Here is a 21,247-nt window from a genome sequence, read left to right on the forward strand (position 1 = left end):
TCTGGGCCGTCCAGCGAGCCGAGGAAGCCGCTTGGAGACAACGTCTCGGAGCCGCGTGCGCGGAGGATGCCCAGACCCACTAAAAAGACGCCGGACTCAAGTCTTATTGATGTGAATATAAAGTTTACGCTCTCTCTCTTTGGCGCTCACAATCGTTGTGACACGCCTGGTGACAACGCTGCACGACTCCATTCATTCTGCGTACAAGCAGTTGTACGACCTGCTGTGTCAAGCTGTGTCGCCCTCACCCAGTGTTACAACACAGCGTGAGGATCTCAAGCCAAGCGGATAACCTTGCGATGGCTGTCAATGCTTCACCCAGACAAAACTTCGGTTAATTTCTTTTCAACTGGAATCTGTGTTTCATTTCTTTTGTCTGCGTAAAAACTGCGATATCTCACGTTGTACGGCATGATACAGCCTCGGAAACTAAAGCTGCAGTAGAAGTGTAGCTCATGTGACTGCCGTATCATGGAGAACCTTGGTGGCCACGAGATGCCACAATGCTTCGGCAACAGAGGACCGGTTTCTGCCATGCGCATGGAGGAGTCGCGACGAGAGATTTTCTTCTTTCTTCTTTTTTTTCGTGAAAAGGCCCAGTCTATTCACTAGGGTCTTTGCAATTATACTTGCGCAGCATGCTCTGCATAAAATTTCAAGCAGCCATTAGACAAAATAAGCTGGAGACAGGCAGAGAAACTTTAGGGGCTGGCAGCGTAGACTTTGGGTGACGAAGATGTTTAGTTTGGCTCCATTGGCAGTAGGGCATTGGACGTGTCTCGGACTGTATCTGTATGTGCCCCGAGTACCTTGCATAAATTCGAGGCTGACAATAATGCTTTTGCGTCGATGCGGTAATGACTTTTGTTGTTGTTGTTGTGTGTGGCAAAGCCAGTGTCAAGTAGACACCATTTATTATTTCATTTGTTAATCTGATTGTGTCTCTTTTCAACCGTTTTGGTCACTGTGTTTCATCATACGTCGCTAGGATGGTAGGAATTCAAGAACATTTGTTTTTGCGTTCCCTTGCATTTTTCCCTCGTTTTCTCTATCTCTGACCGACATACACACTCAGAGAAAGCATAGGTAATAGACAAAAGAGGAATCCTTGCTTCTGCCCGTGCTTTAACAATTCCCCTTCTCCCACAGGCGGATGTCTAGCACAGTTTTTATTTTACTTGCCACAGTTGGTAAAAATTGATTACAAAAATCGTCTTTCCCACATGCTCCATTCATTAACGTCAATTCGTCGTGTCACTTATCTTCCTGGACTCCGGATTTATAAGCATGAATCGACGCCGGTTTCTTGCTAGTTGTGACAGGTGCTTTGCCCGAACCTGTGGTTAAATAAGATTTATCCGAAACGCAGGCTTCAAAAGTCGCCGTTACGTGTGCGTGAGAAAGTCAAGCTCAAAGAAAAATAATGTGATGAAAGCTAATGTTATCATATTTTTTGTTGCATGTTGCATCGACGCTCGAAAATCGTCCTAGCTGGGTCGCAGAAATAATGTCACCAACATTATTTTTCACTTTTTTTGATGCAACTCACAGAAATTTTGCCCCTAAACTGGCTGGCACACTTGTACTTGGTGTTAAAGCAATCCCTTTTTCTAAGACGACTCGTTAACACCGCTAAATTAACAGTTAATTTATTTCTATATGCGAAGTTGGATCAGACGTCTAAGGTCACTGTAAAGTTCTCAGTGGCTACAAATTACGATGTAGGAGGGTTCTCGAATCATATATAAGAATCAATGATAAAGTTATTACTAGACAAAAGCTCAAGATTTTGTTATGGAAATTGTACCTACAGTGTAAACCAGAGCTACCCAGTGCAACTTATGCTTTTCCATTCGCATCCGACAGTCCTTTTCATTATGGTTAGTGGAACAAGAAAAAAATGAAAGACATTGTAGCACTCGTGCTATGGTAACTGACTACCATCACATGTATCAACACAGGAATCTAAGAAGTTAAAGTATTATCAGTCTGTTCATGTCCACTGCACAATGGAGGCGTCTCCCAGGGATCTAGCGAGATCAGGCGTAAGGTTAAGAGACAAGAAGACAGCGGCGAGGTTTGGACAGCAAACGGGTGTAGCCGAAGCTCTTCTCGACAATAAGAGGAAGCGATGGAGCTCGGCAGTCCAAGTAATCCACAGGACATAGAAACGGTGGACCATTAGACTTGGTGAAAAATTGTCAAACGAAGGGAATGCAGTTTTAGGGCGCCAAGAAATTAGCTGGTGTGAAGAGAGAGAGAGGGAGTAAATGATAAAGGAAATGTAGGGAGGTTAACCAGGACTGAGGCCGGTTGGCTACCCTACACTGGGGAAAGGGAAAACGGGAGGGAAAGATTAAAAGAAGAAGAGAAAGTCTACTGGGTATATCGTTCGGTCACTCAGTGCGGATCACAGACAGTGACTCAATCCAGTAGCCTTCAAATATCACATCAGAGCTTTTGTGGCCTTGTGTAGCTGCGATATGCGAGGCCATGGTCCCAAGATCTTCTTCAAGGTGAACGGTGTTCTATCTATCTGATTGAGAGCTGTGCAGAGGTCATGTCTTTCGTTTTGAAAAGATGGGCAGCAGCACAGTAGGTGTTCTATAGTTTCCTCGGCATCGCAGGCTTTACAGTCGGCGCTATCAGTCATTCCAATCAAAAACGTATATGCATTGGTGAACGCGACGCCCGAGCATAAGCGGTACAGCATTGTTTCTTCATTTCGCAGAAGCCCTGGTAACAGCCGCAGTTGCATAGAGGGGTCGAGGGAATGCAGTCGTTCTTGGGTGAATTCAGGTGTGTGCCACTTCTCTAATGTCATACGGTGTGCTACCTTGCTTAGGTGTTGGGCTGCGTCAGTCCTCGATAAAGGTACAGAAACAAGGGTTGCTCCTTCGTGTGCTTTCCTAGCAGCTTCGTCAGCGAGGTCGTTGACGCAGATACCGATACGGCCAGGCAGACACTGAAACAGGACATCGTATCCTTTCGCTATCACACGATGGTGCATTTCTCGTATCTCCGACATTAGTTGTTCACACGACCTGCGACGAAGAGATGACAAAAGACATTGCAAGGCCGCCTTCGAATCGCAGAATATTGCCCACCGACTAGCGGGTTGGTTGTTAATGTAATCAACGGCACCTCGGAGGGCAACAAGCTCCGATCCGGTCGATGTTGTCATGTGAGAAATCTTGTATCGGACGCTAATTGATCGTGATGGTATAGCCACTGCGCTGGTCTGAGTGGAAGAGCCATACGTATATATGTGGACTCGGTCAAAGTAGAAAGTGTTCAAACAATCCAGAGCTGCTTGCTTCAGGGCCAAGGCAGGCAGGTCGGTCTTCTTTCTTATCCCTGGAACCATGAGACGCACTTGAGGTTGTTCTAAAGACCACAAAGCTAAGGTTGAACGTGCTGAGGTTGTGAAGCCCGATTGTAGACTGGCACAATGGATGCTGACCTCGTTGGAGAAGGACGCCTGTGGTCGTCGTTCTGGCAGGCAGGCAAGAGAGCTTGATTACATGCGTGATACATTAGCATCGACAAGCTTAGGGCCCATGTTCGCCATGTAAGTCGTGATCGGATGGTCTCGAGCCATTATATTGGTTGCTGCTGTTGAGGCGCTCCGCGGAAGTCCTAGGCAAACACATAGTGCCAGTGCTTGCACGCTCTGTAGTTCTCAAAGATTTGACTTGCATGTTTTACCAAGCACGGGAGAAGTGTAACGTAGCAATCCGATGAAAAATGCTCGATATAACTGTAGCATGGAGCCCACTGCCGATCCCCATGTTTTCCCAGCGATAAACTTGAAGACATGAACAATAGATGTGAGCTTTTTCTTCAAGTGGGCAACATGAGGGCTTCAAGAGAAGTCCCGGTCCACAATGACACCCAAAAATCGATGATTTTTTTTGTAGGAGATAGGCTGGCCATCATTGCATACTGGATAACGAGACAATGGTTTTCGTAAAAGCGACTAATGCACATTTTTCTGTTGAGATGGTAAGACGTTGTCTGTAAAGATAGCGAGACGCCTGTGTTGCTGCTTTCCGCAGCCTTGCGCGAACCTGCAGACGAGTGGCCGCTGATGACCAGATGCAGATGTCGTCGGCGTAGATTGAGACCCTCACTGTTTCCGGTAGGGATTCGGCCAGCCCAAGAAGCGCGAGGTTGAAAAGAATAGGGCTTAGAACCCCACCTTGGGGAAGTCCTCGGCATGTGTAGGGGTTGGTAGTCGGACCATCTTGCGTACGTACGAACATGGACCTTTGTGTCAAATAGTTTCTGATCCATCGATATACTCGCCCTCCTAGTTCAATTCTCAAAAGTGCGTCTAGAATGGATTGATGGGAAACGTTGTCGTAAGCGCCTTTCAAAAATCTGGAACGCTTCACGATTTTGCGTGTCATCCTTGCACAGACGCCATGCTAATCTTCTCTGTATCGTTCCAAATTTAGTATATGTACTTTGCAAGTACAGCTCGTGTGAAGAACTTGCGTTATATGCAATCAGCTTGCACAATACAGCGGTGATAAGAGATCACAGGGAGAGGTCGTCTGAAAAGAACTACGCATCAAAATCGCTAACGATTATGAAACTAGTATTCAGAAGAAATACAGAACAAGATATCAAGGTGCTACTTTAATAATTTCTTCGCGAAGAAATCATAACCTTAATGAACCGGGAAATTCTAGCATAAGAAAATGAACGAGATTCATTTATATTTATGATACTTCCTAATGCAAAATTTGAGCGCACCACTTCAAACGTGTTTTCATTTCGTGATATATTTCATGGCGCGGACAATCTGCCTCGTGCGGCATGCTGCTGACGGAGCGACGAGTTCCAAAAGCAGTACCACTCAAGTACAACGATAGGTGTGAGCAGAGTATGCGATCGTCGAAATTCTGCGCAGCGGATCAAGCGCGTTGGCTTTTATGCTTGGCTAGTCGATGTTTAGGGTTAGAAGGTCTCGAGGGACTCAAGAGACGGGCATTGCGCTCGGCCACGACAGACGACGGACCTGGTTGCCCACACCATGGAGGCAGGGGAAAAATAACTAAGAGGGAAGGTCACGTGATTCCGCTAGCCTCGGTAAGCCAACCTTCTTCGATGCCGCCGCTCCCGCTCTCTGGGGCCTTGTGCACGTACGGTGGCAGCTTCGTTGGATTCTCCCCAGATTGTTGCAGGACCATTCGAGATTGTTTGGTACGTGGTACCCTTTGGTGACACCTGTAGTCACATCCATGGAAGCACGTCGAAAGTAACAACTGGTTTATTGCTACCACGCACGTCGTTCCCCGTTTCAACTGCGTTGCCTTGAAATGTTGAGAATTTCTTGGGCACCTGATCCATGACGACAGAATTGCTAAAAGCGTCGTTCACTTGCGCTTAACCAACCACCGTTTGGTCGAGTGACCGGCGCTCTCGCATCTAAACCCATGCAAAATGCCCGAGCGTGGCCTCGTGCTTGATCAAATCAGCCGCTGTGCACCTTATACTGCGGTGTGTATATTTGCTTGCTATTTTGGTACCGCTGTCTTTCACTTTGAACCACCACGCGCACCTATGGAATTTTTGGTGGTTTGATACTTTACTTGACTGACATAACAAAGACTCGACTGCGTCACACACTCGAATCTTCAATATCCTGAGGTTGCTTTGGTCACGCCGCCCATGTGCTCCTTGTTGCGGCTCGAGGTGGCGTTTAGGCCACGAATCCACTTAGGATTTGGAGGAGATCCTGCCGCTGTCACCAGTTGTAGGAGTTGGGGACGGACTTCGGTGTGAAAACGCTTGGGAGATTATTTTACGTTATTTACATTGAGACGTCAATGAACAGTCGTACAGTCATTACGGGCCGGCAGCAACTCGGACGCTGCGGCCCGCAGCAAGCAGTTCGAGAAAGGTGAATCAGGGAATGCTCCAGGAATCCTCTTGCTGCTCCCGGTCTCTCTTTTAAGCCCTTCGATGTCTGGAAGACGCGTCATGTTCGGCCAATGGGAGAGTCCGCTCAGATGACGCCATTTTCGGCCAACGGTAGGCGCCCGTGCAATGGTGTCATACCCGGCGAAGAGAGTCGCCGCTTGGTCCCCCTGCGGTCTTGCCTTGCTGACTTACGCGCCATCACAAGAGCCAGGTGGGGCGATGGCGGACCAAGGCGGGCAGAAGTGGTCTTCCCTCGCTGGCTTGCAACGCCTTGGCACAATGAGCGCATGGGGGCTACGCTGCCAGGCCTTCCCGGTACATCACAGCCGTCCTGCTTCGGCACCCACTTTCCGTGCAACAGTGCCAGGCTATGCCCTCGCTTTCTGGAAGAGTCAAGCAGTGAATAGCTCCCCCGGCGGCACACGAAGTAGGGGCCGCCAAGTTGTTTGCACTTGTCGTGCCTCAGGAATGTGGCATCCGTGCTTCTGCATACCTTACTTAGCAGTGGTGCGATTCGATGTGGTCTGGGGAACTCGTAGTAGCCTCAGGAAATGGCCCCATATATAACACCACCAAGCCCATCGACGAATATGCCCGGTAGTAGGCATGAATGAAAAAGGTTTTTTGTTTACACTTGTGACGTTGGCTGCACTTACGGAAGCCCACTCCATGCAGGAGCATAATAAACGTATCAGTTGACATCAAGATACGACAGTTCCACTGCATGATAGCTTTCCACCTTTAATAGCGTGGTTTTTCCTACGCCACTCGACTAGGGAATGTAATAACTTCAGCTGCCAATAAAAGCCGTCGAATACGTCGCAACATCCCGCCCATAATATCGTATCGTTCCGTCGCCCTCCACGATCGATGGTATGGAATAGGTGACCGTATAGCAACGGCAGTATCCCAGGTCCGCGCCGGTCTTTGGTGCAATTCGACGTTGGCCCTTTTCATGATTGGTTCAGGCTGTCAGGGACAAGTAGAGGGGCCCTTTGGAGACTCGTCAAGAGAAGGTGTCAACCCAGCGTTGAATTCGAGATGCGCATTGATGAATGGGTGGGGCAGCCTCGTGCTATGTTTAATTAAGGCCCTTTGTCGTGTTGACACCGTAACAGTCTGTTCCTAAATGCCTGCCACAGATGCAACCAAAGCAAGCCGACTAACATCTACCCTTTGCCTATCACGTGGCTGAGGCCTACTGCTCCTCTATATTCTTTTTATCACTAGGCATCAAGATTGTCACGTGACGCTCTCTGAAAACTTTCTCCGGCTATCAAGGGAAAGCTAGGGGTTGCGTCGCTGCTGCACGTGTGTGACAGCGCCAAGCAGTCCGGCAGCGTTTGACAGCATGTTTGGTTGCATGTAACAGACGCTGTATCGACGCAGCTTCCATGTGCTGAGATATCGCGTTTGCGCGATATACGCGGCAGGGAGGAGCCGCAAAATAAATGAACCATTAGAATCACTGGCGCGTACTGTCTTATTTAACTGTTGCTAACAACGCGTTAAGGTTTTCTCTACCCGAGTCTACAGTAACGTGGATTAAAACGCCCGACTCTTTTCAAAGGCGTTCTCAGTTGGGTACGGTTTGCCTCTGTAGTTTTTCCCGGATAGCCACAGACAGTTGCCCGCGAGTGTTGTGCATTCCTTCCGCCATGGACCACATCCTCAGGCTCCATTCAGTTGGATCTACAGCGTTGCCACTGGAGAGCAAAATGTCAAGATGCTCACATTTACTTGTTTCCTTTGGCGCTGACAAGTGCCAACGGTTTTCCATCGGTCTCGTCTCATGCACCACCGAGGCGCAACGCGTGCAACACCACTGCTGGCGTTCATCATCGCGCGAGCCTCGTGACACGCCTGGTCTCAACGCTGCACGACTCCAATCAATCTGCGCACCTGCAGTTGCCCGACCTGCTGTGTCAAGCCATATCGTCCTCACCTAATGTTAGAACACAGCGCGAGGATCTAAGGTGCAACGCATAACCTTGCTATCGCTTTGAATGGTTCACCGAAGCAAAACAGCGGTTGTCTTCTTTTACTTTATTCTACTTTCCAACTTGTAAAGCTGCGGATATTTCACTTTGTTTGGCACCGTTCAGCCTCAATGACTTCAGCTGCAGTTGAAGAAGTGTAGCTTCTGGTACTGCCGCATGTTGGCGAATCTCGGAGACAACGAAACGCCACAATGCTTACGGCAACGCATAATAAGTATCTGTTATGCGCATCCAAGAGTCACGTCAAAAAGCCCTATTCTATTGTCGCGAGGCATTGCAATTCTGCCTGCGCCACTTACTACTTATAAAATTTAAAGCACCCGTTAGAAAGATATCCTGCTGTTAAGCAGGACCTCTGTTGTGGCTGTGTGACTTAGCCTTTAAGTGAAGAATTTGCGAGCTTTGGCTCCATGCGCAATCAACGGCCCGGAATCTTCAGTATGCTTTTACGTGGATGTGGTAATGAGTTTCGTTGTTGTTGTTGCTGTGTGTGGCAAAGCCAGTGTCTAGAAGACACCATTCATTATTTCATTTGTTCATCTTTTTTGTTTACATCAAGTATGATGTATTACATGTGATGTACCTCCTACTATACCTTTCGTTCCTACCACTGTTGTAAGTGTGCCTACGGGTGAATAAATTTCCTTTTCAATCTTGTGTTATTAACGTATAATCCACCACTAAATGATGGTCATCACATCCTACGTAATCTATACATTTCTCTCTGATAAAAGTCCCGCCAGCCCAAATGTGGGCATTCCTTCAACGGTATGCTTCTCGTCAGAGCCAATCGAAACCTTAAAAAAAAACAGGAGCGTCGTGTACTCGCATGGTGGGAAACATGCTTCTAAATTCTGCTCAAAAGCCTTTTGAGCTCTCAGCAAGCCTTTAGATTTCCCGAATAATCACTTCATTTTCAGCATCCGTAAAGCCATTGTGATTTCGCCAACGCGCATTGGATATTTATTGTCCTATTGACTGCGAGTTCATTGTGTTAGCTCCTTAGAAGGTGCTCGCTGAAGCAAAATATTCCATTATTGCAAAAAAAGAAAGGAGCACGACGTTTAAGGAGGTGAGCACCTAATCTTTAAATAGAAAATTTGAAAACAACTTGCCAAGTTGAAACGGCGTGCGGTGCTATAGAGGAAAAACTTCATAACTCGGTAATGCTATAGAGACCATTTTGCCTAAAAAATTGTGTGCGCTGCCGGACTCGTAAAAGAGATGAGAATATTAAACAACGTACTACATGCAAACACTGAATAGAGCTATTAGAGTCATTTCTTCAGAGCAGTGAACTACAGCAGTCAATGACTGTGTGGAAAGCAGTGCTTCAGTGAACTGCAGCAGTCAATGACTATGTGGAAAGCAGTGCTTCAGCAAAGATAAGCAAAACAACCCACTTTGTATAAAGCAGTTATCGGGAGGTATGCATAATCATTTCACGGCAAACCACTTGTGAAAGAATTTCCGTGAACGCGGGATTGGTGTCCGCGCTCGGTATATATTATTTCCCTCCTGTTTCTTATCATTTCCTCCAACCACCACTTGAGGGCTAGGGAAATTTGAACTAGTAACCCAGCGGTAATAGCGTAATCGATGCATCAGGCAATACAGAAGACATGTAATTCTTTTTAGGCGTCGAACGTCCTTAAAGACAATCCAAGGGGGTCACTTGCTGAAACCAGGTTGTAATCAACCACGGCGTGATGAGATTTGGAAATTTGCTGGCGTAAGATGCAATCAGCTCGCCCAAAGCAGGGGTGATTGGAGGTCATTGGGAGAGGTAATCTGAGAAATATTACGCATGAAAATCGGTAGTCAGTAAAAAAACTGCTCTTGCTCTTCGACGAGGGCTAAATAACCAAGTACTATCTTCTGAATTTAATTTCGAAGATACCACAATATCAATAAACTGGAAGAACTGTACGTACGTTCATTTCGTGCTATACTGGCTGGTGCGGCCAATCTGCCTCGTGCGGCACTTTATAAATGAAGTGAAGCGTTGCAAAACAGCTTACGCTAAAGCACAACAACACCGGCGAACAGAGCTTTGGTGATCGTCGAAAATCTGGTCTGCAGGTCAAGCGCGTCGGCTTTTTTTCGCGGCTTGTCGAAGGTTCCAGTGTAATCCTTGGTGCCCCCGTGGCTTCCAGAAAGTACTACACAATTCGAGTCGCACATACGATCAGATAACAATGCTAGGGCGCCATTTCGCAGTCTGGTGTGGCACTATGCTTTCCTCCTCGCCCTTTCGCCATACTCTCCTCCTCCGCTTTCCCCCTCGCGCTCTCTGCTTTCATCTCCCACTGCGCTCCCCGTTCGCTTGCATCTTACGCTTTACTCGTTCACTCGGTTACGATGGACAACGCTGCGGCGATCGCTATAGGAACGGGCGCCTCATAACTGTGTTCTCAAACGGTTGATAGCGACGTCAAATTGTTTTGTTTGTACATTTAATACTCGAATGCCCGGCACAAACCTTTGCCAGCTGTCCGCTGTTATGTATGATCCTTGCTTCTTCTTCAGCTGCATCATGTCCATGATTTATTGCAATAGCAACCACATGAATGCTGCAAACCCGTTGTCGCCCTCGGCGCCGACGCCGCCATGCGGTGACGCTTTCGACCGCGCATGCGCAAGTCGTGATGTTTAGTGTTAGAAGGTCTCGAGGGACGCGAGAGACGTACACTGCACACGGCCTCAAAATACGATGGAGCCGGCGTCTTGCACCAGGGAGGAAGGAAAAAAAAAACAGACGGAGCATCACGTGATTCTGCTAGCCTCGGAAGCCAACTTCCGAGCACAGTACGCGGGCCTTGTACGCGTCCGTTGCCTCTTGTGTAGGATTCTGCCCACATGGTTGCTGGTCTATTCGAGATGGTCTGGTACGTGGTAACCCTGGAGGCACGTGAAAAGTAAAGGGTGGTTTCCTGCTACCACGCGCGTGGTCCTTTGCTGCAAGTGCGTTGCCTTGAAATCAGGAGAAAGCCTTGGGCGCCTCACCCATTTCGCCAGAATTTTTAAATGCATCAGTGATTGTGGAGTAGCTAGCACTCTCAAATCGAATACCATACAAAATTCCCGAGCGTTGCCAGGTGTTTGGTGAAATCAGCTGTCATGCACCCAAAAATGCGGTGCTTTTCTTGCTTTTTCCCACCGCTGTCTTGCACCTTGAATCACCACACGCACCTGCGTAACGTGTCATGGCTTGGTGCGTTACCTGACTCACATAACAAAGACTCGACTTTGTCGTACGCTTGAACCTCCACAAACCTGAGAGTGCGTTTGTCCCACCTGACATTTGTGCCTCTGATCAAATCCCCGCAGCTGACGCAACCAAAGCTAGCCGACAAGAATATACCGCTTGCCTATCACGTGACAAGGGCCAATTTCTCCTCTATGTTCTTTTCTATGACTAGGCTTCAAGCGTATCATGTGCCACTCCCCCTTGTGTATTCCTTCAGCCATGAACCGCACCCTCACGCTCCTTAAAGTCGGCTCTACAGTGTTGCCGCTACAGCGTTCATCCTTCGCACTTGGCCCGAGATTCGCATGCAAATAAATGTGCGTTTCTGTGGAGGCTAACTATCCATCACGCGCGGTAATGCATACACTGGTGTCTGTGGAAGGGATGGTAAATTAGAAGCTTGTACATGTAATTATTTCCTTTGGCACTGACAACCGTTATGGCACACCTCGTCAAAACGCTACACGACTCCATTCATACTGCGCAAGAGCAGTTGTACGACTTGCTCTGTCATGCCATATCGCCCTCACCTAGAGTTAGAACGCTGCGTGAGGGTCTCAAGCGCTACGCGTAACTTTGCTATCGCTTTCAATGTTCTCCCAAGCGAAACGGCTGCTATTTATTTTGTTTTCTTGATTCTTTATCTTTATTTTTTCTCTCTGAAAATCTGGCGATATCTCGCCTCTAAGGCACTATTCTGCCTCAATAACTCGAGCTGCAGTTGAAGTGTAGCTCTTGCTGCTGTCATATGTATGCGAATCTCGGAGCTCACAAAAACGACACAACGCTTACAGCAACGCATGACAGGCTGCAGCCATGTGTAGGGAAGAGTCGCGACAATAAGGTTTTTTTTCTTTTCTTAGGAGGAAGTGCCAACTTATAGGCAGGCGGCTTCCCAGATCTACTTGCACAGCGCGCTTCGCATAAGATTTCAAGAGCCTTCAGAAAAAATATCCTGCACACAGGCAGGGTATCTTTGGGGGCTGTGTAACGTTGCCTTTAGGTGACGGAGACGCTTTGTTGGCTCCATTTGCAATGCCAGTTCGGCGCTTATTCTTACTCGTGCGAAATAACAAGTTGTGCCCCACTGGATGTTGGACATTATATAATATATAACGTATATCTCTCTCTGATAAAAGCCCTATAAGAGCTCTTGTGGGCATTTGAGGGAGCCTCACGTGATTCTCGTAGCCTCGAAAGCAGACCGCTCACTCAAATCAGCTGTTGTGTTCCTGAAACTAGGGTGCGTATTGTCTTGCTAATTTTTGTTCCGCAGGATGAGAAAAGATCTTTCGCGGGATAGGGTATTTGTCACGTGTTTGCTAAGAAAGAGGTTCTGTTGTGCGTCCTTCGTTGCGAAATAAACAAATGGCATTACCCTACACCGTAAAGGCCGAAGTCGTCGCCTTTCATTGATGTTTACATGAACTATTTTCTAAGATTGTGTTAAGCGACGTCCTTGCGCCGTGTAGACGTGCCAACGCCGCTCTGTTGAGAGGCAGAAGGCATTGCGGCGAACGACAGCATCCACTGGGACCGTCTGCCCCATAACAGTGGACCTCAAATATGGTTCGGGTCCCCGCCCCGCCATTCCATCGCTGGGCGCAAGATGGGACAATTTTTTTGAGACAGAAACGCGGTCGTTGCGGAGCCAAGACGCTCACTTGAATGCCTGCACATGTTCGCGCAGCGAATGACATTATATTGTTTCCCAGAAGATGCCCGCTGACGCGAACACTCGCCATCGGAAGGGCGGCTTGGTAGCCTTCACACGTTTGCAGTGTGATTAATTTCCTAGTATACTTGAAACCAGCCCGAAACGCTACCGGTCGTCCCTTAGGTGGTTGTGGCAGGTTGTTCGGCACAATGCCGGTTAGTTCCCCGACGCCTTCGTTCAATACAGCATTGGCGCCTGTCTGCTACTTAAACGACGAGAAGCGTCGACGTAATGTGTGGTGGTTCGGTGCTTTACCTGATTGACATAGCACAGACAAGACGGCTTCAGATACTGGAATTCCTTCGCTCAATCTCGGCGTGCGTTTTTCACGCTGACTGTGTGAGCATATTCCAAAACCGGTGCAGCAAACGCAACCAAAGTGAGCCGACTACAGCTACCGCTTGCCTATCACGTGAATGCCCATTTCCCATTATCCCATTCCTTTAAACGTTTGATGACTAGGCTTCAACATTGTCATGCGTCGCTCCCTCCTCGTGTTTTCCTTCCTCCATGCTACTAGTGTATTCCATCCGCCATGGAGCGCATTCGGCTCTACTGTGTTGCCACTACAGCGTTCGTCTGTCGCCCGCTTAACGAGTGCAGCACGCAAGTAGATTTGCGTTTCTGTTGAGGATAAGTGTGCGTGATGCACCGCAACGCATGCACTCGTCTGAGGGGAAAAGATAGCAAAGCTCAAGCTAATTATATGTATTGTTTTCGTTCGGCGCCTTTTCCCTCGTTATTGCACTACCGAGATGCAACCCAGGCGAAACCACTGCCGGCGTTCATCATCGCGCCACCGTTGTGACATGCTTGCTCACAACGCTTCACGACTCCATTCATTCTCCGCAACAGCTGTTGTACAGCCTGCTCTCTCTCGCCATGTCGCCCGCACCTTTTGTTGGAACACAGCGTGAGGATCTCAAGCAGAACGCATAACCTGGCTATCTCGTTGAATGCTTCACGCAAGCGAAGCAGCGGTTCTCCCTATTTCACTTGGTTCTTTTTTTTATGTGTAAAGCTTGGCATATCTCGCTTCTTACTGCAACGTTAAGCCGCAGAAACTTGAGATGAAGTTAAACAAGTGTATCTCATGTGGCTGCCGTATGCTGGCGAATTTCGGAGGCCACGAAATGCCACAATGTTTACGGGAGCAGAATACAGGTTTCACCTACGTGTACGAAAGGTTCAGGAGGAAAGTTTTTTTTTCCTATCTTGTTTTAGTGAAAGGGCCCACGCTACTGACGGGTGACTTTCCAAATATACTTCCGTAGCACGCTTCGCGCAAAATTTCAAGCAGCCTTTAGGCAAAAACATGCAGACACCCAGGAAATCTTTACGGGCGGTGTAAAATAGCCTTTAAGTGACTACAATGTGTATTTGCCTCCATCTACAATTAGGTCTCAAAGGTTCATGTCATTTGCTGAAAAAAACTAAACAAACCTTCTGATGTAAACTAACGTATAATGCGCCACCAAATGATAACCATAACAGTACATATAACAAGTACATACCTGTCTAACAGGAGCCCTACCAGCCATCTTGTGGACATTTCAAGAACGCCTGGTGTGCTTCTGGCAACAGGCCCTCGAAACCTTGAAAAAAGATGATTGTATTGTCATGTAGCGGGGTGGCGGGTAACATGCCACTAAATTCTGCTGAAAAGTATTTTAACGTCTCCAGAGGCCATAAAGTCTCGAGGATAATGCATTCCATTTTCAACATCCTTAACGACCTTGCCATCTAGTTCAACGTGCAGGCATGTTCAATATCCTTTTGACCGTCAATAAATGCATATCTTATATAGAAGGTGCTCTCGGGAACGAAAAATGCAATGAATGCAAAAAAGATCCTAATAAAGAACGTGAGTTCTTCAGAGACAGGCAGTTAGTTTTTACCTTGGAAATACTAAAAGCTTGCCTTATTAAAAACACATGGTAATACAACGCAATATGCTAGACATGTCAGATTTCAATACACTGAAGAGCAGTACACAAGATTTCGCACAAAAAAAAAAATTGTGCCCTGCACGACATGTCCTGACATAGGAGAATAATAAACTGCATACATGCAACCACTAAACATAGCCATAGCAGTCATTACGACACGGCATTGGACAAGAGCAGTCAATAACTATATGAAAAGCGGCGCCAGCAAAGCTGAACAAAACAACCTATATTGCATACAGCACTTACCCAGAGGTATGCAAAAACCTTGGCTTGCGTTTGGGATTTTTACTTAAACCGGCCCTCTAAAGCTACGAAAATTTCAAATAGTAAGCCAGCTACGAAAGCGTAATTTATGCATGAGGCAATACAGAAAACATGTAATTCTTTTTGGCATATCGCTAAGAAGAGTCCCACGGGGTCGCTTGCTGAAACCACGGAGTAACCAAAACATGCCTTATTAGCATTATCACACATAACTTTGCAACCGTAACTACCCCAACAGCTTACGTTGGAATCTTTGTGTAGAGAGGAAGAGCCATTTCCCGATCGCGCATGTGTAGCGCGCAGAGATGGCGCCCTTACCGCAACACTCGTGACGCAAGCGAAGCTGAAGTCTATAGCTAGCATCGCGCGAGGTATTGAGACGAGGCGTAGCTCGGCAGTACGTTTGTTCATCCGAGCCAGGAATGGTCGCTTTCGAGAGACCATTCGTGAGTCATCTGTATGAGGACTACGAATTTGCAATACGAAGGAAAGGTTTCACGCTTGCGAGGCTAGGGATACATATAATTATGCAGTATGGAACGTTTTTACTGGCGAGACTGGTCTCGTTCCTGTGAATTTTTGTACAGAGCAGAGACATGGTAGTTTTGCGGCAGGAGGCGCGTATAGGTAGCCGCCGTGGCCACAGTTTGTTGAGGCCGGCCAGTCATGGTGTCATGGAATCTTGGGAGCAGCCAACACCAATACCGCGTAAGACGAGGGCGCAAGCGTGTTGATGATAATGATGATCCATTCTGGCGCCTTCAGCACGTGCGCCCATCTTCTTCGTACTCTTTGGAGGCGATAGTCGCGTCACTGCTGGGCCCCGTCAACAAGTGCGAAGCGCGATTGAAATTTGGTCAAATCGTACACTCCAGGTAAAATGCGCCGATGGTGTCGTCGTTGGTAGTGTCGGGGTCACAAAATCCGAAAGAGATGCACCAGGCATCACCGGCAGCGTAGGTTGTGAGCGAGGCGCAGCTACAGTAAAACCATTGTGTGAAATTGCAACATGGTGGAGGTTTTCGGAGATACCCGGGCATGTAGCAGTTGTACGACCACCAGCACCAACCAACAGCAGTTGTACGACCTACCGTGTTGTGCCATGTCGCCTTCACCTCATGTTAGAACGCTGCGTGGGGATCTGAACCGCAATGTGTATCGTTGCTGTCGCTTTGAATGCTTCACCCGAGCGAAACAGCGGTTCTTTTCGTTCTTTATTTGATTCTTTTTCTATTTTTTCTCGCTCTGAAGAGCTGATGATACCTCGCCTTGCACGGCACCCTTCGACCCCAGAAACTCGAGCTGCAGTTGCACAAGTGTAGCTTCTGCTGCTGTCCTATGTTCGCTAATCCCGAAGGGCACAAAACGTCACAATGCTTGCGGCACCGCAAGACAGGTTTCTGCCATGTGTGTGAAACGTTCACGACAAAATATTTTCTTTCTTCTTTTCTTAGGTGAAAGGGTCCAAGCTATTTGCAGGAGTCTTTACAGTTCTGCTTGCGCAGCATGCTTCGCATAAATTTTCAAGAGCCTTTAATCAATGTAACCTGCGGACCGGCAGGGAAATTCTTGGGGGTGGTGTAAGGTAACCTTTAGTGACGAAGATGCTTCGGTGGCTCCATTGCCAGTGCGACAGTACCGCCATGTATTTCTAATACGTAATAATGACTTGTTCTCCGCCATATGATGGACATAACAGCATATCTATTCCCAAGGGAAGGGAAGCGTAGCAGGGGGTGGCAGAAAGTTAGGCGCGCGGATGAGATTAAGAAGTTTGCAGGGCCGACATGGCCACAATTAGTACATGACCGGGGTAGTTGGAGTTGGAGAAGTATTGGAGAGGCCTTTGCCCTGCAGTGGGCGTAAGAAGGCTGATGAATATATATATATATATATATATATATATATATATATATATATATATATATATATATATATAGTAAAAGCTCGTTAATTCGAACCGCAAGGGGAAGTCGTTTCAGTTCGATTTAACGAAAGTTCGAACTAACGAAAGTGAAGGAGAGCAACAGTAAACTGCGATTTGGAAGCAGTAGGGCATGTCAGAAATTTGGCGAGTCAGAAAGTGATGGCGTGTGCCGCGGGCACACGCCATCTTCAAGTCGAAGCTCTGGGTCCGACTGTGCCACACCACCGACGTCCACCGAAACGAACGTTAGCCGAGGCTTAACACCATCACAATGAATCGCGACGCCCGATACCTCCTTAACTGAAAACAGAGGTGTACAACCGATGAAGACTGCCGAGACAAAGACGCTGAACATGAGAAGGTGGCGAAGGCCCTGATTCATTGGTTCTTGATTGCAAGCGCAGCTGTGACGTACTTGATTCGCTGTGTTTTGGCGCTTTCCGTGCCATCTCCGCACAAAATTAGCAGCTGTACAAGATTTGCAAAACCTCCGAGATTTGCAATGGGCAAGAAGTCTCGGATGTTACGTAGAACGTAGAGGCGGCGGCCGCCGCTTGCCTTCTGGTTGACACCGCGTCGGTTAGATTTTTTCCCGATTTCGCCATCTCTCCGTTTTGGAGGCAATACAGCCTTGTGTGTAGGCAGTAGGCGCGTTTCTCTGGCCGTGTGCCAGGCGAGCATAGTTCGAATTATCCGAGAGGGAACCTTCTCGTGTTCGAATTAACGGACTTTTTTAAACATAGACTTCTGTGGAGCTTGGCTGGACCAAATCGTACAGTTCGAATTATCCATAAATTCGAATTATTGAAGTTCGAATTAACGAGCTTCCACTGTATATATATATATATATATATATATATATATATATATATATATATATATATATATATATATATATATATCCTTTCCCTCTAATAAGAACCATACAAGCCCTCTTGTGGGCTTACGAAGGACTCATGTTTCTGGCAACAAGCCCTAGAAGCCATACAAAATATGCATGAAGCGTTTGTGTTCTTGCAAAGAGTCACTGACCGGCTAGTTGGTCCATTATCAGAGAAAGACCAGTGCTCCAAGACGAGACACAAAGGAGGAACCACAGACATAGTGTGTTTAGTTCCTCCTTTGTGTCCCGTCTTGAAGTGCTGCTCTTTCTGCGATAATGAACCAACTAGCCCGTCAGTCCGTCCTTGCAAGACTGCATGACGCTTCAGGCACCTCAAAAAAGAACAAAGTTCGAATCGTCAAATGGACACCAAAAACAAGCGCTGTCATTTTAGACTGATAACTTATACTTTTAAAACTCTTGTATTGTTAACTTCGGGGTTAATAGGCTGATAATCAGAAAAAAACAAGAATCAAGTTTCGATTTCGCGAATTGCGCGCCGAAGCATCAGGGCGGACGTGACAGATTTAAAGCATTTCTTGGTCTTTGGGTCGTCATCGCGCAGTAATATTTCACGTAGCTTGCTAAGTTTAGTGTTTAGCTCTGTAAGAACGGCAGTGTAGTACACTTCTAGCCATATGAAATTAAACAATGCCGGAGCACATGCCGAAAAAATTCGAGACGTCACGACAGGCTTGTTAGAGCACTCGATAATGGCGTCGCCTCCAGTCCTGGGTGATTGAGCCTTTTGCTGCTCGCCCAGCACCTTCACTCCAAAACAGTGGATTTTGTTTCGTATTATTTGGTATTTTATAATTATAACCTCCAAATGCACCAGAAAAATCTTTTCTCCCTAAAATTTCTCTAAAGTAGGCAATGTTAAATCCTTCAAAGACACCGGCTTCATACGAAGTTCTCATCGTCAGAGAGTTTTTCACAATATGTTGCCGGTGTTTTCTCACTGTTACTTTCTTTTTGTTTCTTCAAATGGTGATCTTTTACTGCTTTCCTGCAGCGTTCGTTTCGTCTTTCTGACGTACATGCCGTCTTACAATAAGCTAGCATTTGATCTCGGCGTTATAACAAGCTATAGGCCCAACAGAGCCCTAAATTTATTGCACCTCAATCGCAGCATGCCGTGAATGTGAGTCACGTCCTCTGGCTGAGCCGCTTTCTATTCGTAAACATTCTCTGGCGACCTCCCCAGCCCTTTCACACAAATCGTGTAATGCCTTTTATCTGCACATAAATGTATAATTTACATAGTCTAGGCATTTAATTGTTATGATACTGTAAAGGTAAATACTAGTAGCCTTTAAGCGATAAGGAACAATTTACAAAAAAAATGAAATGAGAATACCCATACAGATACCTAGGGCTCCTAAGAAAATACACGGGAAGCTTACAGTAGGGCTGGGCCAACTGAAATTTCGAGATGGGTCGACTCGAAATTCGGAGTTGGCTCAGCTTGAAATCTAGAGATGGGCCAACGTAAAATTCTCGGGTGGGCAAATTTAAATTTATGGGGTGGAGAACTCGAAATTTGGGAGTAGACCAACTTAAATATGGGAGGGGGCCAACCTAAAATTCCGGAGTGTGTCAACATAGATTTTGAAGTGGGCCACCTTCAAATCTTCGTGTGGGCAAAGTCAAATAAGTGGGGGGGGGGGTGGGGGGGGGTAGGTGATTCACAATGAAAGACGTGCCAAGGTGAGAGTGTTATTTTGCACTGGACTTGGTGATACTCCGCTTCAATGCAGCTTCTAGTACGCAATCGGAGGCGGCAGAAAGGGACTATTTAAGGTGAAAAAATAGGTTGCAGAGATATGATGCATAAATCTTTCTACCGAAACACGTCTTATGCGTGAAAAACGGCCTCCAGGAGTATGCAGGGCGCAAAAGTGAAAGTTCCAAACAAAAGCTTTTTATACCTACGCAGTTGAGAGGCATACGTATTTCACGGTGACTAGGTCGCTTGGCGCCGATCCCAGCAATCCTCTAGTGGTCCCCTTATCTTGATTGTTGCAGGTTTTTTCTTGCGTTCCCTTCTCTCTCTCTCTATGTCTCTCACCATCTCGTTCTTCGCTTGTCAGGAGTCCTGACATCTTTTTCCTCTCAAGCGCTGTTTGCGTAACGACGTGAGTTGGGCCACGGGCACGTGGTGGAATTTTCGGATTGCTTGTATTTTTCTCACTGTGTATTTTTATATGATTATTTTCTTCTCATTTTCGACTTCAGCTCAGGATTGGCCCGAAGAATATAAGTAGACACACATGGAACGGGTGTGGTACATCGAAAGTGGCACACCGAAAAAAGAAAAAAAGGCTTTTGCCTTCATCAAGGTGCAGTGGCAAGATGCATTACGAAAATTGCGGTAAACAAAAATGAGCATTGAAATCAGACATTGTCTCTTTTTTACTCATATTTAGTGCTGCTAATTTGCGTGCGCGCTCCGCTTAGTGCAACTTTGCTGTGGTGAGCAAAAAAGAGTACTAAACATGGCTCCTTTATCGTAAACTGTTTCTTGAAAATTAAATTATGGGGTTGTACGTTCCAAAACGACTTTCTGATTATGAGGCACGTCGTAGTGGAAGACTCCGGAAATTTTGAACACCTGGGGTTCTTTAACGTGCACCTAAATCTATGTACACGGGTGTTGTTGCATTTCGCCCCACCAAAATGCGGCCGCCGTGGCCGGGATTTGATCCTGTGACCTCGTGCTCAGTAGCCCAACACCATAGCCATTGAGCAACCATGGCGTGGTTTCTTTATGACACATAAAGGCAACCCAGTATGAAATTGAAGAGTTGATCCTGCAGCAGCATATTATTATTATTATTATTATTATTATTATTATTATTATTATTATTATTATTATTATTATTATTATTATTATTATTCAATATACGTATCGCATATACAAGCAGTGTTCAGGTATATGTCCTAAGGTACCTCGAAACGAACATTCTTGCTAGCCACATTTCTCCGCTCTGAAGTCTGTGCCCATGAGCAGAGTCAACAAAACAAAAAAGTATTAAAGGGTGTTACGTTTCGCCTACGACGCGCGGTAAAGCCAGCGCGGATGCAACGTACGCCGGAGCTTCGTTCCAAGCGGCGGACATTTTGGCCCGTTCGGAGCGGCCGCGAGCGCGCCCCGCCGAGCGCGTCCCGGCATGTTCAGTGCCACGTGTCTTTGTGTGTGCGTGTGTGTGTGTGTGCCCACGCTTGTCAAAGCGCGGCAGCCGGGGAGAGGAGCTTCCCCAGTGTGAAGCGAGGAGGTCTGTCCGGCGCCGGCCCGGCTGATGCGTCACCTCCTTGTCCCAACG

At 47.0% G+C, this 21,247-nt stretch overlaps 1 non-coding gene across 1 annotated transcript; it reads right to left on the reverse strand.

Moving 5' to 3' along the window:
- Positions 1-4,377: 4,377 nt before the first annotated feature.
- On the reverse strand, positions 4,378-4,480 carry LOC139052717 (U6 spliceosomal RNA). Its single transcript, XR_011510026.1, has one exon. It is a non-coding gene; the product is annotated as a U6 spliceosomal RNA (small nuclear RNA).
- Between the last annotated feature and the right edge of the window lie 16,767 nt (positions 4,481-21,247).

This window comes from Dermacentor albipictus, unplaced genomic scaffold (genome assembly GCF_038994185.2).
Source record: "Dermacentor albipictus isolate Rhodes 1998 colony unplaced genomic scaffold, USDA_Dalb.pri_finalv2 scaffold_29, whole genome shotgun sequence".
NCBI lineage: Eukaryota > Metazoa > Arthropoda > Arachnida > Ixodida > Ixodidae > Dermacentor > Dermacentor albipictus.